This window comes from Aegilops tauschii, chromosome 1 (genome assembly GCF_002575655.3).
Source record: "Aegilops tauschii subsp. strangulata cultivar AL8/78 chromosome 1, Aet v6.0, whole genome shotgun sequence".
NCBI lineage: Eukaryota > Viridiplantae > Streptophyta > Magnoliopsida > Poales > Poaceae > Aegilops > Aegilops tauschii.
The window spans coordinates 471762998-471780085 of NC_053035.3; positions in this window are offsets into that span (position 1 = coordinate 471762998).

Genomic DNA, 17088 nt, shown 5'->3' on the forward strand with positions numbered 1-17088 from the left:
TGCATATTGATGTTCCGTGCAATGCACGAGAATCTTGCTTGTAATTATATAACGCAAATCATGAGCAGGAAGTGACATTTTTTTGACACAACCACGTTAACATGGCCACGTAAATTACTAGCTAAAGTAAATACCATTATACTTATATCCCGATGCAAAAGGTTGAGTACATGTCCGAAGAGTAGAGTCGCACACACGCACTCTGTCTCTTAGAATCTCTCTCACACACACCAGTTACGTGACGCCCACTTAAGCAGACACGTATGTTACAATTTGTGCACCCGCGGGTACACGTGATGTTGCGCATTTATTTAAGCCGGAAGGTGAACCCAAACAGTAGCTGCATTTATTCCCCTCCCGCCGCCTCTTCTCTGGTCGCCGTCGCCCGCTAGCCATGGGCCGGCCGAAGGTAACAACATACGCCATACTCCCGCCGGAGCGGCGCTTTAATATGGAAATTTTAGTGGTGATGCATGCATCTTTTTGTGCTAGCACTCCTATATAAGGGTTGACCGGTCGCTTCCCGCGGACGTGCGCGGGCGGTGGAAGAGGAAGGAGAAGGGAAGCGGGCTGTTGAGTAACTTTTTTACCACAATTTCTTAGGAAACTGAGTGCAATAATTGAGTAGTTTTGCAAACTACCAGTACTACACCTAAAACGGTTCAAAACCTATACTCCCTTGCCAGCGAGCGCTTCCCGCGTGAAACGGTCAGCGTCGCCCTGGAGCGTCAGTGCCGCCTTAATGCCCGGCCAGAGCGGAGGCGACCTCTCACTGGGGCCGGCTTTGAAGTGGCGCGACGGCCGAGAGAGCGCCGCTTCCCGGTGCACGCGACTGCTCCGCGTCGAGACTGGCCATAGGCCCTGTTTGGATCCATGGGTTAGAGTTAGTTTGAGCTAGTTGGGGCTCCAATAGCCCTAAAGTATCCAAGCATGAGGGTTTAAATTGGAGCAAGTTGCACCGAACCCACCAAAAAAAACTATCCCAGCCAAGAGGTGCTAACTGGAGATAGTTCTCACTGGGACCACTGAAAAATCACTTTTCTCTCTCCATGAAGTGCATTTATTGTCAATCTAACCCTGTCACCCAAACACCTCTTTGGCTACAGTTAGTTCAGGGTTAGTCATGAGTTAGTCTAACCTCTAGCTAAGTTAGAGTATCAAATAGGAGCAGTATAGGACATGCAAGTTGCTCAAAGCATACAGGCAAATTCGTACGTGAAAGGATTTTTTTTATTTTTGAAAACGGAACGTGAAAGGAATTTTTTTAGAATGCTCTTGGCATGTCGCTAACATGTGATAGTTAACCGACCTCAATAGACGGCAGAAACGCCAGCCCGCCACACTTTGATAGAGACGAGGAGGGAGAAGCGATACAGGCTGCTGGATTACTAGAGATAGGTGTCGCACGAAAGCCAAGAAATATGGTGATAGCATGGGTTAGCCATGTACTAGTATGATGTAACTACACTGGGCTGCCGTGTTTCGTACTCTTCCAGTCCACTGTGGAGATGATTGGTTAATTTTATATCGCTGAATAATATTAAATATTATGAGTGCAGACGCTCCACCACGAGGTTCCTTGCTCCTTCTCGGTCGTCCGGAATCTATGTTCTTCCACTCTATTTTTTTACATGAGCTTTGTTCATCCTTTTGCCAACACCCGAGACATCTAGCATCAAGGTGCACGTGTTATGCAAGGATCATTCCATCTATATGAAGAACACGTGGGACTGGAACTACGAGACGGACATGTACCCAGGAGCGGACGTACGAACCTGAGTATTGTAGCGCAGTAAGTGAAGTAGAAAGGCACAAATGGTATGAACATGCATGGCATATAGGGTGTGTTTGGTTGCGTTCTCGTCTCAGCATAGTTGTTCCCTCTTCATGCATGCTCAACTCAACACCCCTCTTCATGCATGCTCTCTTCATGCATGCTTCTAGTGTATTTGTGCTAAACTAGTGTGGACTCATGCACCCTCCATAGACTCTACCAAACACCCAAAAGTAGGTCGAGAAGGGAACTCTTGGGCGGCATTTGTCTCTTACTACGTACTACCACTAAATGGTGTACGTGCAATGCACGGTGATGTTATGGAGTCCGTGCCTAAGTACTCTACTACTACTATATTAGTTGGAGGCACATATTAACTTTTATATTTGTTTACGTGTATGCCCCGAGACCTTCCAACTAGACGTGTCTTTCTCTCCAGATCGCACTTTGTATCATTCATACCACTAACTACTACTACGTTTGGTCTCCGACCCAGAAGTGGAAGAAGTGGAGACGCTCTACCACGCTGTTTTTTTATGCTGGGCTCTACCACGCTGTTCATGTCCCACTCCTTTCGCTGACGTGTGGGACATCCAGCACGTGCCGTGTTTGGCACCCTTCGTCGTAAGAGTTGAAACGCTAGCATTCATCAGAAATAAAAAATAATTATAAATCGCCAGTGATACTATTTTTTGCGAACCAATCAGCAGTGATACTATACCACGCGGTTTCCTTGCTCCTCGATATCGGAAAGAATACTTCCGTTCGCCAACATGTGGGACGTCGACCATCCTGGTCCACTTGCCATGCACGCAGAACTCCAAGGGAGAGTCACCCAGGTCGTCACGCCGCAGTAACAATGACTAATGAGCCGTCAAATCACAGGCCCACTTCCCACTTTGAAGTTGCTCGGACGAAGGAACCATCATGACTTCGTTGAATTCCGCTTCTTGAAGAAAACTACTGTACCAGCAGTACTGCTAGCTACAATAGTTACTCCAACAAAGGCCTCCTTTCGTTCACAGGATAGGAATATGAAAATCATAGGAAGTGAGATAACATGCATCTCAATTCCTATAGAGAAAGAGATGCTACTTGATGCTTAGGATAGGAATTTTTCCATTTAGTCTAGGCTAATGTACTGGTAATTTGTTCTAAAAACTACAGTAGTAACTAGTAGTATTGGTACATGCTCGTACTCAGACACAGACGCACACACACACTAACTACTAGTACTACTACTTCTCACATGCTGACCAGACGCCGTCGTTCTCCTTCCCGGCTTTGTCGGCGACACCCCACCGTGCTTGGATCTCCGCCGACCTCTCCGCAGTAGCGCGTGCGTCCTTTTCTTTCTTGCGGCGGCGGGCCTCTCTTTTCTTGAGTGCTTTTTGACTTTTCCGCTCCCTCTGTGCGGCTTTGGCCGCCTCTTGCTCTACCGCCCATTCGGCCTTGGCATCTTCAAATTCCTCCCACATAGTTGTGAGGTCGCGAGCGGCGATGAACTCGGCACGGCGGGATGCCATCGCTTCCCTACCATTTTGTGTGCGGTCGTGGGCGGCGAGGAACTCGGCGCGGCGGGATGCCATCGCTGCCTTACCGGTTAGTGTGCGGTGCGGTGGCATGAACGACGCTTGGTGAGAGCTCTGGGGTGGAGTGGCCGGACAACCGTATAGTGCATTGGTTTGTCAAGAGCTCAAGGACAGAAGACGAAGCAAATTTGGATTCCCCTTCAATCCTGGTCATTTATTACCGAGTAAAATGCATTGGCGGTCATCGAACTTGTCTTGATAGCTCACTTTGATCATTGTATACGAGATATGGTGATTATATGGTCACTGGCTCAGCGTATAGCTCCGTATTTGTCTGGTTGACCAGTCAAACAGTCTGCATGCGCCTCATCAGCTCGTGTTCTTTATCTATCTACTCGGGCCTACCTGTCAATGGAGAAAGAAATACTGTAAAAACCAAAATTATGCGTATGTGGGGAATCAAACCACGGACTCGTCGCTGCAACGCACCCTCGTCAGCCGAATGAAAATGAAATACTTCGCATCAGACACTCACGCTCATGCTGTCAAAGCATGCTAATGCATGCACGTCGCCCTCTAAATCAAAGTCCTGCTCATGGCGCAACGCAAATGGCGAGCCCATCACCTGCGCGCCCCGGCGGTGCCTGACATTACTGTTTAGACGTTTGATGGAGGCCTACGCGAACGCCGAGCATGTATTCACCTGGCTCAACACCAACGGTCTTACTCGGACCGCCTTGCTCATGTATATCGTCCATCACAACGACAATCTATAAAGCAACCTAAGCTAGAGAGGGTACTATGGTAGTATGGTACGGAGTATGTACTATCGTGAGCGACCGATCTTAGAGCCTAATTGGTTTGGTGCCAATAATTGGCATGCCAATTGTTGGCAAGTCTAAAAATTTGGGTCTTAATTGGTTGGCTACCAATTGGTTCTTGTCCACCTCTCAAAAAGTTGCCAATTTTTGGCAATTTTTGGTTTTGCCAAATGTTGGCTTGCCAAATATTGGCAATGCCATACTTGGGCAACGAACCAATTAGCCTCTTAGTGCCACTGCACACCGAAACCCCTTCCATCGCTAGCGCGCGCTTCCCGCCTGAAACGGACACCGTCTCTCTAGAATGTCAATGCCGCATTCACCGGACTTAACTGCAGGTGCAATTGGTGTGTCACTTACATGCGGGCCAGATGCCCGTTGGGCCCACATGTCAGTAACCCAAACGCATCTGCAGTTAAGTCACTGAAGCAGCGTCCGCATTTACGCCCGACGAACCTACTCCGGCACCAGTTGTCCATCCGTCTGCCGCGGTTCATTGCCATTCACCCGCTATATTAACTTGAGCCCCAGCTCCCAGCCATAGCCAAAGACCCACACTCATTCTCCTCCGGTCCCTTCCTTCTGTCGGCACCACTTCAACCATGGCCTCCTGGCGCTCCGAAGCTCTCTTGGACGTATTGTCGTAGGAGCAGACGAGGGACATCAGCGGCTCTGCTCCGGGCGCGCTCCAAAGCTCTCTTCGACGTACTGTCGCAGGAGCAAACGAAGGAGATCATCGGCACCCCCCGGCCGCCCTCCGCCGCCACAACCACGAAGCCGGCGCGCGTGCGCGGGCGCAGCCAGCAGCGAGGAAGAGTAGTACACGGTAGGTTGCCGCCGCTCTGGAGGAGGAGGTTATCGAGGCGGATGAGGAGGAGGCAAAGGCAATGGCCGACTTTCTTGGGTTCATGGCCGGACATGGTGGTCGGGCGCCGGCGATCGTTTAGATTAGGTTTACAGTAGGTTTTAGTATGGTTTGTGCGAAATATGTAATGAATTTTGTCTAGTTTGTAGGAAAAGTTTTCGAAATGTAATGAATTTCATCCGGTTAATTTGAAATTTGCTTTGTTTGCATGAATTTCGTCCGGTTAGTTCATATAGTTGTCGAAAGGTATGCGGGCGGCATCAGATGGCATCCATCAGTGTCCTCGGATAGATGCCGGTGTAAATTTGTTGGCCAGTGCTGGAGATGCCCTAACTATCATGCTATAAGCGCTAACAATCCTCCATTATTTGGCAGGGAACAGTTATCCCTCGATCAAAATCAGATCCGCGGTGTTCCGCACTTCTCCCGCGTAAGAGTGCAAACTCTTGCTTACATAAAAATGGAGCAAGTGGATGGCACTGTAGCACGTCATATCACTCGAACTAGCCCGCCTAACGAGCGGGAAAGCACCGCCATCGTCATTTTGTTCTGGATTTCTATCGATCGATCGCGCGAAAATGTTACGCTTCGCAAGTTCTAAAGGAAAAGGCGGCACACTTACGACTCGTACGCGTCGCAACCCCGATAGTCCGGCTCGCACGCCGCTCACCAGAGGGGCCACGCATTGTCTTGCAATTTCATTAACATGTGGGACTGTAATTGAATAAACCGTCGATAGCCGAAATCTAATCGGTCGGCGGGCGTCGACTGAGAAAAGAGAAACAGGGGAGGGAGAAGAGATCGCCCGCCCGCCGCGCACGGACTCCAAGAAATATATGGTGATAATGTGAGGTGGGCCATGCTGGAGTCCGGACCGCTTCCGGAGCCCGCTCTCACCGCCTTGGCCCCTCAAGACGCCAGCTGCCCGCCGCATGCATGCATAGCAAGTAGTACTCCTTATGTGGAGGAGAGAGAGGCATTGACAAAGTCAAGGAGTGGGCTCTGCAAGAGCCCGTCTCTACACGTGCTCCTAGGTATAAAAAATAATTCTAAAAAAAGGCATAAAAACAATTGTGTCTTAAAAAAAGAAAGGTAAAAAACATTTGAGAGGAAATAGATAGAGAGTAAGTCAGAAAAAGTTGTAACCTGGGCATTACATGAGGAAGGAGGGAGTGGTGCACATGCCAAGTTCACTGGGCTGCCGTGTTTCACACTCCTCCATCGTAACAGTGGAGACAATAGCTTTCATCAAAAATAAACAATGAATATTCGTTGCTCGTCCTCTATATCGGAAAGAATACTTTCATTCGCCGACATGTGGGACGTCGACCATCCTGGTCCACCTGCCATGCACAAAATTATCCTGGTCTACCCCGGTCGTATCGCAGGCCCAACCTTTCCCACTGTAAGTTGTTCGGACAAAGGAACCATCATGACTTCGTTGAATTCCGCTTCTTCAAGAAAACTTACTGTACCCGCAATACTGCTACCACACGCGAAGACTGGACGGCACTGTACCACGTCATATCACTGAAACCCACTAGGCCAAACTAGCCCGCCTAGGTCATCTATTTTGGAACGGAGGGAGTACGTCTCTGCACTGCTATGATTTTGTGTTGCACGTTCTCTGTACTTTTGCTACGATTTTCCTACCCTATGAACCAAATGGGGCCTGAATGTATGTCGACTATTGTCTGATCGATCGCTAAGCCTACAATTTTAGGAGCTAGGGCTATTGGTCGATCGACGAGGGATAAGTATAAGCGTACCACGAGCTCATCAGCCCCAACGTTTCTCTTCGGTGAGTGTTTTGCAAGTACTATAGCTCGCACAATAGCTAGCCTACTAACACCAAGAATCATCAAACAAGCCCTGCTGATATGATAAACAGTTCAAACTTACATCTAAGCATGCCATATATTACATCAAAAGCTGGTGAGGATACATCTGTTTCCATAACTCGGAGAGGGTTCGCATGATTCATCGCATGATTCACTATCAAACAAAAGTAGCAAGATCCACCCACACAAGACAGTGCACTAGCCCTAAGATGGTTTGATAACACGCATCGTTCTCGTAATTAAACATAGGGCAATGCAAACTACCCTGAAGGATTAGCGCGACCAACTATTTCTTGTCATCGATCTCTCGGGCAATGACCACAGCACGGACAGCGGCATCGGAATCAATTTCTGGGGCGATGTCCACAGGACTGACCGCGACATCGAAATCGATCTCTGGGGTGATGTCCACAGGATGGACAGCGGCATCGGAATCGATCTCCGGGGCGATGCCAACAGGATGGGCCAGGACATCGGAATCATCAAGGACGTCCACCGGCACCTGCACAACCCTGACATATTAGCAAGCACATTGCAAATAATGAAAAACCACAACTATGGTAATAAGCCATTATTTTTTACCTTGTGCAGCTCACCGGGGGATCTCATCCCTCCGGGGGCCATCTCCTCGTCCTTGATGGGGGCCATCACCTTGCCAGGGGAATACTGCTTCTCAATGGCGACTATCTCCTCAAACTCGGTCTTGAGCCTCACATAGGTGGCAATCAGAGTTCCTGGGGTAGGCACGGTGGGGCCCTTGCTGTTCTTCCAACTTTCTTTGAGGAGTTCGTCCACCAACGTCCTCAACTCTTTGGCCAGTGCTTGTTTCTTGGAGTTCTTCGTCTCCATGGGTTGGCCCGCCAACATGGTCAACTCGTTGGTCGGTGCTCGCTTCCTGGAGATCGCTGTCTCCAGTGGGTTGTCCGCCGGCAACTCTTTGCCTAGTGCTCCAGGATCAATCAATGAACTGACAAACAAAAAGCAATCGTAAGGAAACCACAATCGCAATGAAAACGGGAAAAGAATAGGATGTGAGAATCGGTCGGTGCTTCGCAAAAAGAAGATTCTTGGAATAAAAATATAGCAGCATAATTGATTCGCCCACCTTACCTTCGTCGGTACAGAAGAAAAATGGCAGAAGTGAGTAGTCTGGAGTGAGGTTTTCTTGAAGAAAGGGAAGAAAGGGCTTGAACGAGCGTTCCAGTGAAATGATGGTTGCTTCGTCCAGTCCAACTTGGAGGCCACCTTACCACTGCTGGTAAAGGTGTGGGTTTTGTGATATGACGGGTCATGACGGCCACACCGGGGTGACAGGTGAGTCTCGACTGTAGCACCTCGCTGTGATTTGGTGGATGGCACGCTGGCCCGGATGCTTTGAAATGTCCCGCATGTAGATAGAGCGGCTAGTCATATAGGAGTGCTCAATATTGTGCACCGCGACCAAGGAGGAGAGAAAAACGAGAGAACTACGTAATTAGTGCATGAGTTTAATTAGGGTAGTATTGTAAAGTACAAGATACATTCCTCCAATCGCAAAATGCCTTGGTTCATGAGATTTGAGATTTGAGCCCTATAAACCGGAAGGGAGGGAGTACTGCACACGGTGTAGTCTAGTCACTTGTTGAAATCTCTAGAAAGGAAAATACTCCTTTCCGGTTTACAGGGTTGTACTACTCCCTCCGTCTAGGTGTGTAAGTCATCTTATGAAAACCAAATAGTCCCAAAACACTTAGGCGTGGTGCATTAACTTCTACCTTGTTTCTTGTTTCTTGACATATCAACCAATAAGAGATGAGAGGTGTGCATGCTTTTAATTACTTGCAATGGCTAGTTCATTGCATGCAATGCTATTAATTAGCAAATAAACATTGGTGACCCCAGGAGGAAACGGTGCTAAGCGCGTGGACCTATGCAGAATGAGTATCAACCAATGGATAATCGAGTTTAATTGTTAAACAATAGCAAGTTTGTCTCATGCAAGAGCCTGGCTAGTACTCCAAGGAACCGCACCACGCGAGCATTCACAACTGCCACATTCGGGTTGCGCTTGGCTCTTCGCCTCTTCGAGAAGACGAACAATGATGTTACTCCTACTTCTACAGTATCGAATCCACTGTTGCATGTCCGTCCACCTCGTGCGGGAGGGATAGCGTGTAGCGAAAGCTTCTACTTACTGCTCCTGCCTTTGCGTCTATGACAGGTGGGCCCAATAGGTGGTTGGCCCTCCTGTCATGCAGCCAAAGGCAGGTGCAGTTAAGGCACTGGAGCTCAGTCCGCGAGGGAGAGGGCGTTGTAGTAATCAAATTTCTCGGTCTTGTACGAGTTGACGTGACACATCAAAGCACTACACTCGATATAAGTCTTTTTACACATTTCAAATGGGCTACTTCGTATGTAGGAGTAGACATATTCTGCTTCGTATGTAGTCACTTGTTGCAATCTCTAAAAAGACTTATATTTGGAAACGGAGGGAGTACAACGCATGCATGCATGTCGTGACTTTCCTTTTGATACTTGCATGTGTTGATTTGATGCACCTTGCCAAATTTTGACTATAAATTTAACTAACCAAATTTTCATGCATGTCACAAAAAATTACGGGGCTGTTTGGATTGTGACTATGTTTGTCTTATGTTGCCACATTATTTTTCCCACACTTGCCACACTTGCCTAACCTGAGTTGCTCAAATTGTTAGACACACTTTGGCTTGCCTAAGGGAATCTTGCCACAATTTATGTGTCTATGACATGTGGGGTTCACTGCTAATAAAAAAATTCTTGTCTTAGGTGTGGCTAATAAAAAAGACCTATATTTAGGAATGGAGGGAGTAGAAAATATAAATAATAATGCATGTTGGGGCAACCCATGTTTCCGCTAATTTTAGCCGTGGGCTTGTTCACAATTTTTACGAGGGGGTGGTTGTTCATTTAATGGAGGGACTTGTAGTACCAGACTTGAACGATACAACGTGCGACCTGGCACACCGTAACACCACTTGGAACAAGCGGGTAGCTATCTCAAAAAAGAATCAACAACTAAAAAAACCGCGACCTGGCATGTAGTAGTACACAATTTTAAACGATTGTTTTGATGGAGTGAAAAAGGAAAACTACCCCACTACGTATATATAGGCCGGAGCCTCCGTGCTTGCTTGCTAGGGTTGCTCTATTCACACACTCTCATCCTCTCCAGGTCTAAACAAGATAGGGGTAGTAACACTGTCTTTCTCCCTTCAAAAAACACTGGATTTCTATCCTCACCGCTGGTTACAGATCCGGACGTATCCCCCTCCACCGGTGAAGGGGAGGAGGGGCAACGTTTAGGCCGTCGTCGTCAGTGAGGGAGGAGACCCACTGCCGGCCGCACCGTTATCTCTGGCCGAGCGCCGGCGCGGGAGGTCCTCCGATCCCTTCGTCGTTGCCTGTATGCGGATCCGGCCTCCCGCCGCACACCTATCCACATCCCGATGACCTTCAGGTATATCTTCGTTCGAAACCGCCTTAGCTCTACTTCCCCGGCTTGCTATGTCGCTGCATGTGCATCATTTTCTACCTCTCAGCCCCTCTCGATCGGATGGTCCAACGTCACATATTTTTTTCTTCTATTGTCAGAGGTAAAGCTACTTCATGGAGTCAAATCTTGTACTCCCTCCGTCCGAAAATACTTGTCATTGAACTGGATGTATCTAGATGTATTTTAGTTCTAGACACATCCATTTTGATGACAAGTTATTCCGGACGGAGGGAGTACTTGGTTCAAACAAGAAATAAAGTGGGGGTGGGGGAATTTAGTATGTACATCGGACTTGGTACAAACAGGAAGGAAAGGGGGTGAAAGTAGTACAGACTGGTCATCCAACCGGTCTCTTGGTCGAAAAGGGAAATATAGGGGTAACGCTGTACATAGTGGTATGACCAGGACTAGATTATCTATCCACACATAGGAGTAGGTGGCTAGAGTGAACAAAAATGGGACCAACCCAGATATGTTTCTTGGATGTTTGTTTCTCGGGGCAACAAACTATGAATCACCACTTTATGCCCCTGTTTACGTACATGGTGCTGGACTGCTGGTGCACCCACTGTCCCATGCCCTTATACCAAATATTTAGGCTCCGTTCGGAATAAAGGGGCAGAAAACATAGGTCTTGATGAAAATAGAGGAATAGGAAAGGAATGTAGGTATAAAACTATGGAACAGCGAACCGGAGGAAACTCTCAAGAGAATGTGTTCGGATGGACTACGAAATGTACAGATTTGTTTTTTTAGAGTAGCATGCTTGGCAGTACGAGATGCTATTTGTTTATTCAGCTGCACAGTGACTACTCTTGTCCTCACCTCACGTACCACACATAGGTTGATTTTTTTTATTCCGGCAACACGGCACAACAACCTGTCTAACGCATGGCAGCGAGCGCCTGCCTCGGGCTTCCGCCCAAAAAATGAGCAGCGTGTGGATGTTTCTAATCGTATGGAATCAGTACTACCAGACCAGCTTTCCTATGAAACACTATTCACCTTTCCCGTGTTCCGAACAGTTGGAAGGGAAAGAATACCTTAGGAATTGTGTTCCTACGAAAATCCTGCACCAAACCTGTGAACCGAATGCAGCCTTAGCTGTTCTTAATCTAATGTCCCTGGTAAAAATGAAGCCATGCCACTGTTATAAGCCATGACAAGTTTAGCCAAATGTTTTTGCCTATAATTGTTTGAGACTCTAACTGTTTCCTCTGTGCCTTTTTGTGCAAACAGGGATATCCAATTCACCTGGTTGCTGTTGTGACCTTTTGGTGCACTACACAAAACTCTTCTTAAAAGAAGTGACTCTTATGTTGTTTAACTGGAATGTCAGAATGGAACAGTTGGTTCATTTTGGTGGAACGGCACAAAGGGAGATCTGTGTTCCAATCCTCATCATCCATATTGGCGCCATAACCTTCCTTTAGGTAAGAATGATATTTAATGCATGTGTTCATCTCTATTTTCCGACTGCCATGAGAAAATAATGTTGTTTTTTACTAGTACACTTGTACTCCCTCACTGACAAAACAAATTCTGAATTAGAAGGCCAATCATGTACTTGGTTTCACCAACTGGTGAGGAGGAAGAAGAAGAATAAACAGTTCCAAGGCGATCTTGCTGAAGCCAGAGGCCTCAGTCGAGGCCATTCAAGGGCTCCGGCAACGACTAACTTACATGTGAAACGATCCTCCAGGGAGCCCTTCCACTTCTGTTGTCTCACTTAATTTAGGAGTACTTAAGTACCACTAATTTATTACTGCCTAATTTTCCTGTTGGAGTTAAACAAATCTTTAGTAGGACCCTATGTTGAATCATGTACGTGTGTATGTTTGTCTATGGAGGTGAATCATGTGGTGGAGCAGGGAGGGAATATTATTAGTGTCATGACATAATAGTGTTATTGTTTTGCATGTCAATTTATTGCCATTGGTACAATGAGGCAATGTTTTGCGTATTGTCCATCATGAATTTGATGCTACTGTTTGAGTAATATGCTAATGTCTTCCTATCCTTTCTCACTAAGCTAATGAAGGTTTCACCTTGTTCCTACTTGTGCAAACAGGGATCATGTTGTGCCAATCATACATTTTAGTGGAACTACACAAGACAATACAATGAACTGTATCCCAGCCAGTGCTTTAACTCTGCTGGAAGTTCTTGATAATCTTTCGATATAATCTCAGCACTGGTAAACAAGAGTGATTTCAACCATACATTTGAAGTGCACAAAAATATATACTATTGTGTGATTCCAGTGAGTGCTTTATCATCTCTTATGGGACTACATGAATAAGCTTTTTTCTCAGGTTGGTACGGGCCTAAGGCCTTCATCCATATTAGTTTGCTGTCATCTCTATTTGTATCGTGCTACTGTCATGAGAAACTCCTTTATCTTTGCACGTCAAAGTTTTGCAACCTATGATAAATGGCAATGCTTTGAGTGGTGAGTTGAGCTAATTGGCACTGATTAAATAAACTAATACCTCTCTTTAAGCAAGACTACTATGTTGCTAACTTTACCCATTAAGATAATGAGGGTGCTTCTATTTGTTAGTGTATGTTTCATCAACTAGTCCCACTATTACAGTAATCTCACTCTCTCAATATATGTGCAAATAGGGATGCTCGATTTTGGTGGAACTGCACAAAAACTTTGGGTGCTTCATTCCCTCGACAGCTTCCGTCCTTGCCTGTCAGTCGCTAATCTCCGCTTGCTTTTTCCTTTGCTGTCAGTTGCTTGGCTTATCTCGGCTTCCAGTCAAAGGAAATAGTAATTGATATGCTACCTCATACAGGTTGGTACTGGTCTTTATCCTGATTATTGTGCCTGTCATATGTATTGGTAATTTGGTATTGTGCTACTGTTTGCCGATTTCATAAAGGAGTAATTTGGAGCCTGAACTCGCAGGCAAATCATTACATCGGGTGATTTCAGTAGAACTGCACAAAATGATCAGATGGACAGGTACTTATGCTGCAGCTATGTACTCCAAAGTTCACTCAGACAAGCATCGATGTTGACAAGAAGTGCCTATATTCATTCAAGTATCAACCGGCGTCAACCAATTGTCAAACTCCAAGTATTAGGAGAGTGAACGCCAAAAATATTGCTTGGTGCATAGCCTAGAAAAACGCAGTCCGGTCTTTGGTCCCAACTTGTGCCTTTTGGTTATCGGCACATATGGTAGCGAACTATATGGCTTGGAGTCTAAAGATTCCAGACAAGTTGGTTGACGCGTATATTCATCTGGCACTTAATCAGTCTGCACGCCAAGGATGCTCCATTTCAGTTGAACTGCACAAAAAATTTGGGTGGTTCATTTTCTCAACCGCCTCCTTTCTCGTCTGCAATGTAGAATTTTGGCGAGATACAGGACCAAGATGAGCCAGTAAACTAGTTGGATGAAAGTAGTGGCCAAGTTGCTCAAACCTCCCTCAGCACGAGGCCACTATTTGAGGATAAACCTACAAGCAAAGTTCAGATTGTCTGTGCTGCCTCTTATGTACTCGAAAGTTTACTCGTACAAGAACTAATTTTAGCAAGTACCTCCGATTGAACACCATTTACCAGTCTGTACCCTAGGTAATTAAAGTTCGTCCATGGATCATATTGGCTGTGATCTCAATCATTTGGATGCATAAACATACTGAACATGTGTATATCTGAATCTTTTTGTGAATTATGTATGAATATTGTCATGTGATCTATCAATCATTTGGATGCATAGATATGCTGAGCTTGTGTATATATGAATCTTTTGAGTTGTTGATAGTGAATGTTAGCTATGAATATGAACGTGTCCTGTGAACCTGAGTTTGATATGAATGTTTACCTTTTCTGTTGTATTTGTGTGTGAACTTGTTAGTATGCCTACTGTGGGGTATAAAACGCAGGTCTCTTATAAAAGTAATGCTGTGTCCAATTTATGTTTTCCCTTCTAACCACATTATATATATTTATATTATTACTATTATCGTATATTTTATAGAGACTTATATATACATTATAAAAACATCCCATGTGTTATTAACTTATAAAAGTAAATGTTTAACGGAAGTTGGCAAGGAAAATCCTGGCACCGCGGCTGTGCTGCCGCGCACCCGAACCAGTGAAATTTCCCACTCCTCTCCATCTGCGGCTCCACTGCCCCGTCTTCCCCATCTCCGGGTCGTTCCAGTCTGGGTGCGCTCGGCACGGTGTGGTCAACGTGGTCAACAACCGAGAGTCATCGGAAGATGACTGTACGTGAGAGGCTGACAGTGGGGACGCACCATGCCCATCGACGCATGCATGCAATGGAACGCGGCGAGGTCATCGTGGTCAAGGAACGACTTCCATCGGAAGTATACTGTACCTGGAGAGTCTCAGCTGGGTCCACGGCCGCAGCAAGTAAGTGCCTCCTTATTACGTGGAAAATAATGATTCCTCCAACTGACAGCAGGGACCCACTGGACGGGCCACCGTATTTTGCGAAAAAAACATTTGCCCCCTGACTGCTGGAACCCACCTGACAAGTCCGAGGCGAGGCGGAGGACGCCGGTGCCGGCGTTTAGCGTGTACGCAGATGGCGGCCGGCATCGTCTAGTTAGCTAAGAGTAAGTTAGTACTTGTACGCTACTAGAGTATTAGTGGAAGTAGATAGTTAACTTGGCTATGATGGTTGTCAACGTGGAAGTTCAGTACTCTATATGTGGATCAGACCTGTTACTTTGCTCTGAATGTTGAACTTTCCGTTTGAACATATGGAATGGGCTGTTATTTTTTTAAATGGGTTGTATTTGTCCTCCACGGGTTTAGAGGCTGACTTGTGGGCCTACCAAGTTGACGCGTACACGACCAGGAGATGATTGTACGTGGAGAGGATGACAGTAGGGACCCGCCAAGGTCATGGCAGTACGCAAGCAAAGTGCCTCCTTATTTCAATCCAATAAAAAAATGGCTCCTCGTAATGGATTTCTGACATCTGGGTCCCATGCCATTGTCAACGTAGTCAATAAACGAGAGAGTTGCACAACGAGCGGCTGGCATCAGGAACCCAGCAGCTCGCCCAGTTATTTTTGTTTTGGGTTAATTTGATAAATGCCACTCCAAATCTGGTGTTTCTAAGAAATGCCATTGCAATTTCCAAACTTTGAAAAATGTTGATGCCATCCCCAGTGGCATTTTTCGAAGTCTGGAGTGGCGTTTTTCAAAGTTTGCAAATTGCAGTGGTGTTTTCCAAAGTTTGCAAAAATTGCAGTGACATTTTTCAAAGTTTGGAAATTGCAGTGGCATTTTTATGAATCACCATATTTGTTGTGGGATTTATCTAATTTTTTTGAGACGGAAGCAGGGTGTCAACTGGGCTGTGCGGGGCACTCTGGCATGTCTAGACAGCCTTCTCTTTTATGTTTACCACAGACCAGCCCAGTAGTTTTTTTTCTTTCTGAAAATGGCTAGCCCAGTTTTTTTGTGATTTGCCAAGTAAGTCGCTTTGTCAGGCCTATTGGGCTGCAAATCTTTCAAGACGAGGAGAGCTTCATTCGGCTGGACGAGAAAATGGCCTATCAGTAATGAGAAATGGGTTGTACATTTTTTTAAACACATCAAACCGGCAATTACTTTCAAATTTCTTTTTTTCATTTCAAGATTTTAAATTGCATTAATTTTTATGCGTGGACAATTTGTTGGATTTTATATTGATATACATTTATTTTTAAAATCAGTTTGAATGTGACTCGAAATTTTGGGATTAAAAACAGTTCGGACCGCACCGAAATATGCAACATTTCGTATAATTTTTTAACGGTGGCCACAATATGGGCTGTAATGCTAACAAAAAAAATATGGGCTCCAAAAAAACCTTCAGAATTAGCAAATGGGCTGTAAATTATTAGAAATGATGGCAGATGGGTTGTATGCTGTTTTCCACAGATTTGACGCTTTCCTAAAAAAAGGTTGACGCACAAGCAGTGACTGTTGGATGTCCATCCAACGGCCGTCGTGCTTCTTCAATCTCTGCGCTTCTTGCTCCAGCCGCTCAAACATGCGCTGGCGGGACTGCCTGCTCCCTCCTCCCCGCGGCCGGCTGTGCTGCCATGCAGGCTTCACGGCCCCATCGTACTCCCATCGCTGGCCTAGCCATCCCTCTACTCACCCACACCTGTTCTTATTCTCCGACGACGGCAGACGAACCAGTAAACCCTCGTATAGTCGTACTCCCCTCCGCGTGGGAAACAACTGCCGAGTCTTCCCTGCCTCCATGTCATTCCCTTCCTAGGCCTCGCCGTCATCCACCGCCCTGGTGCTCCCGGCGCAGCCTGGTCAACGTGGCCAACGACCGACATGCATCTGAAGTGGACTGTACGTGGAGAGGCTGACAGCTGGGTCCACGGCCGCACGCAAGGAAATGCCTCCTTATTACGCGCAAAATAATGATTCCTCCACCTGACATCTGGGACCCACCGAAAGGGCCTCTGTATTTCACGAAAAAAACGTTACCGCCGCTGACAGCTTGGACCCACCAGCTATATCTTCGCACGCAAGGAAGTGCGTCCTTATTACGCACAAAAAAATGAATACTCCCCCTGCTAGCTGGGACCCAGTATAGTGGCAGGCTGACTTGTGGGCCTACTAAGTTGACGGGGACAGAGGGCTTTGTCAACTTAGTCAATATGCACGATTCTAGCTCCAGTGACCGTATGATGTCCATCCAACGGCCGTAGTGCTTCTTCAACCTCTGGTCTTGTTGC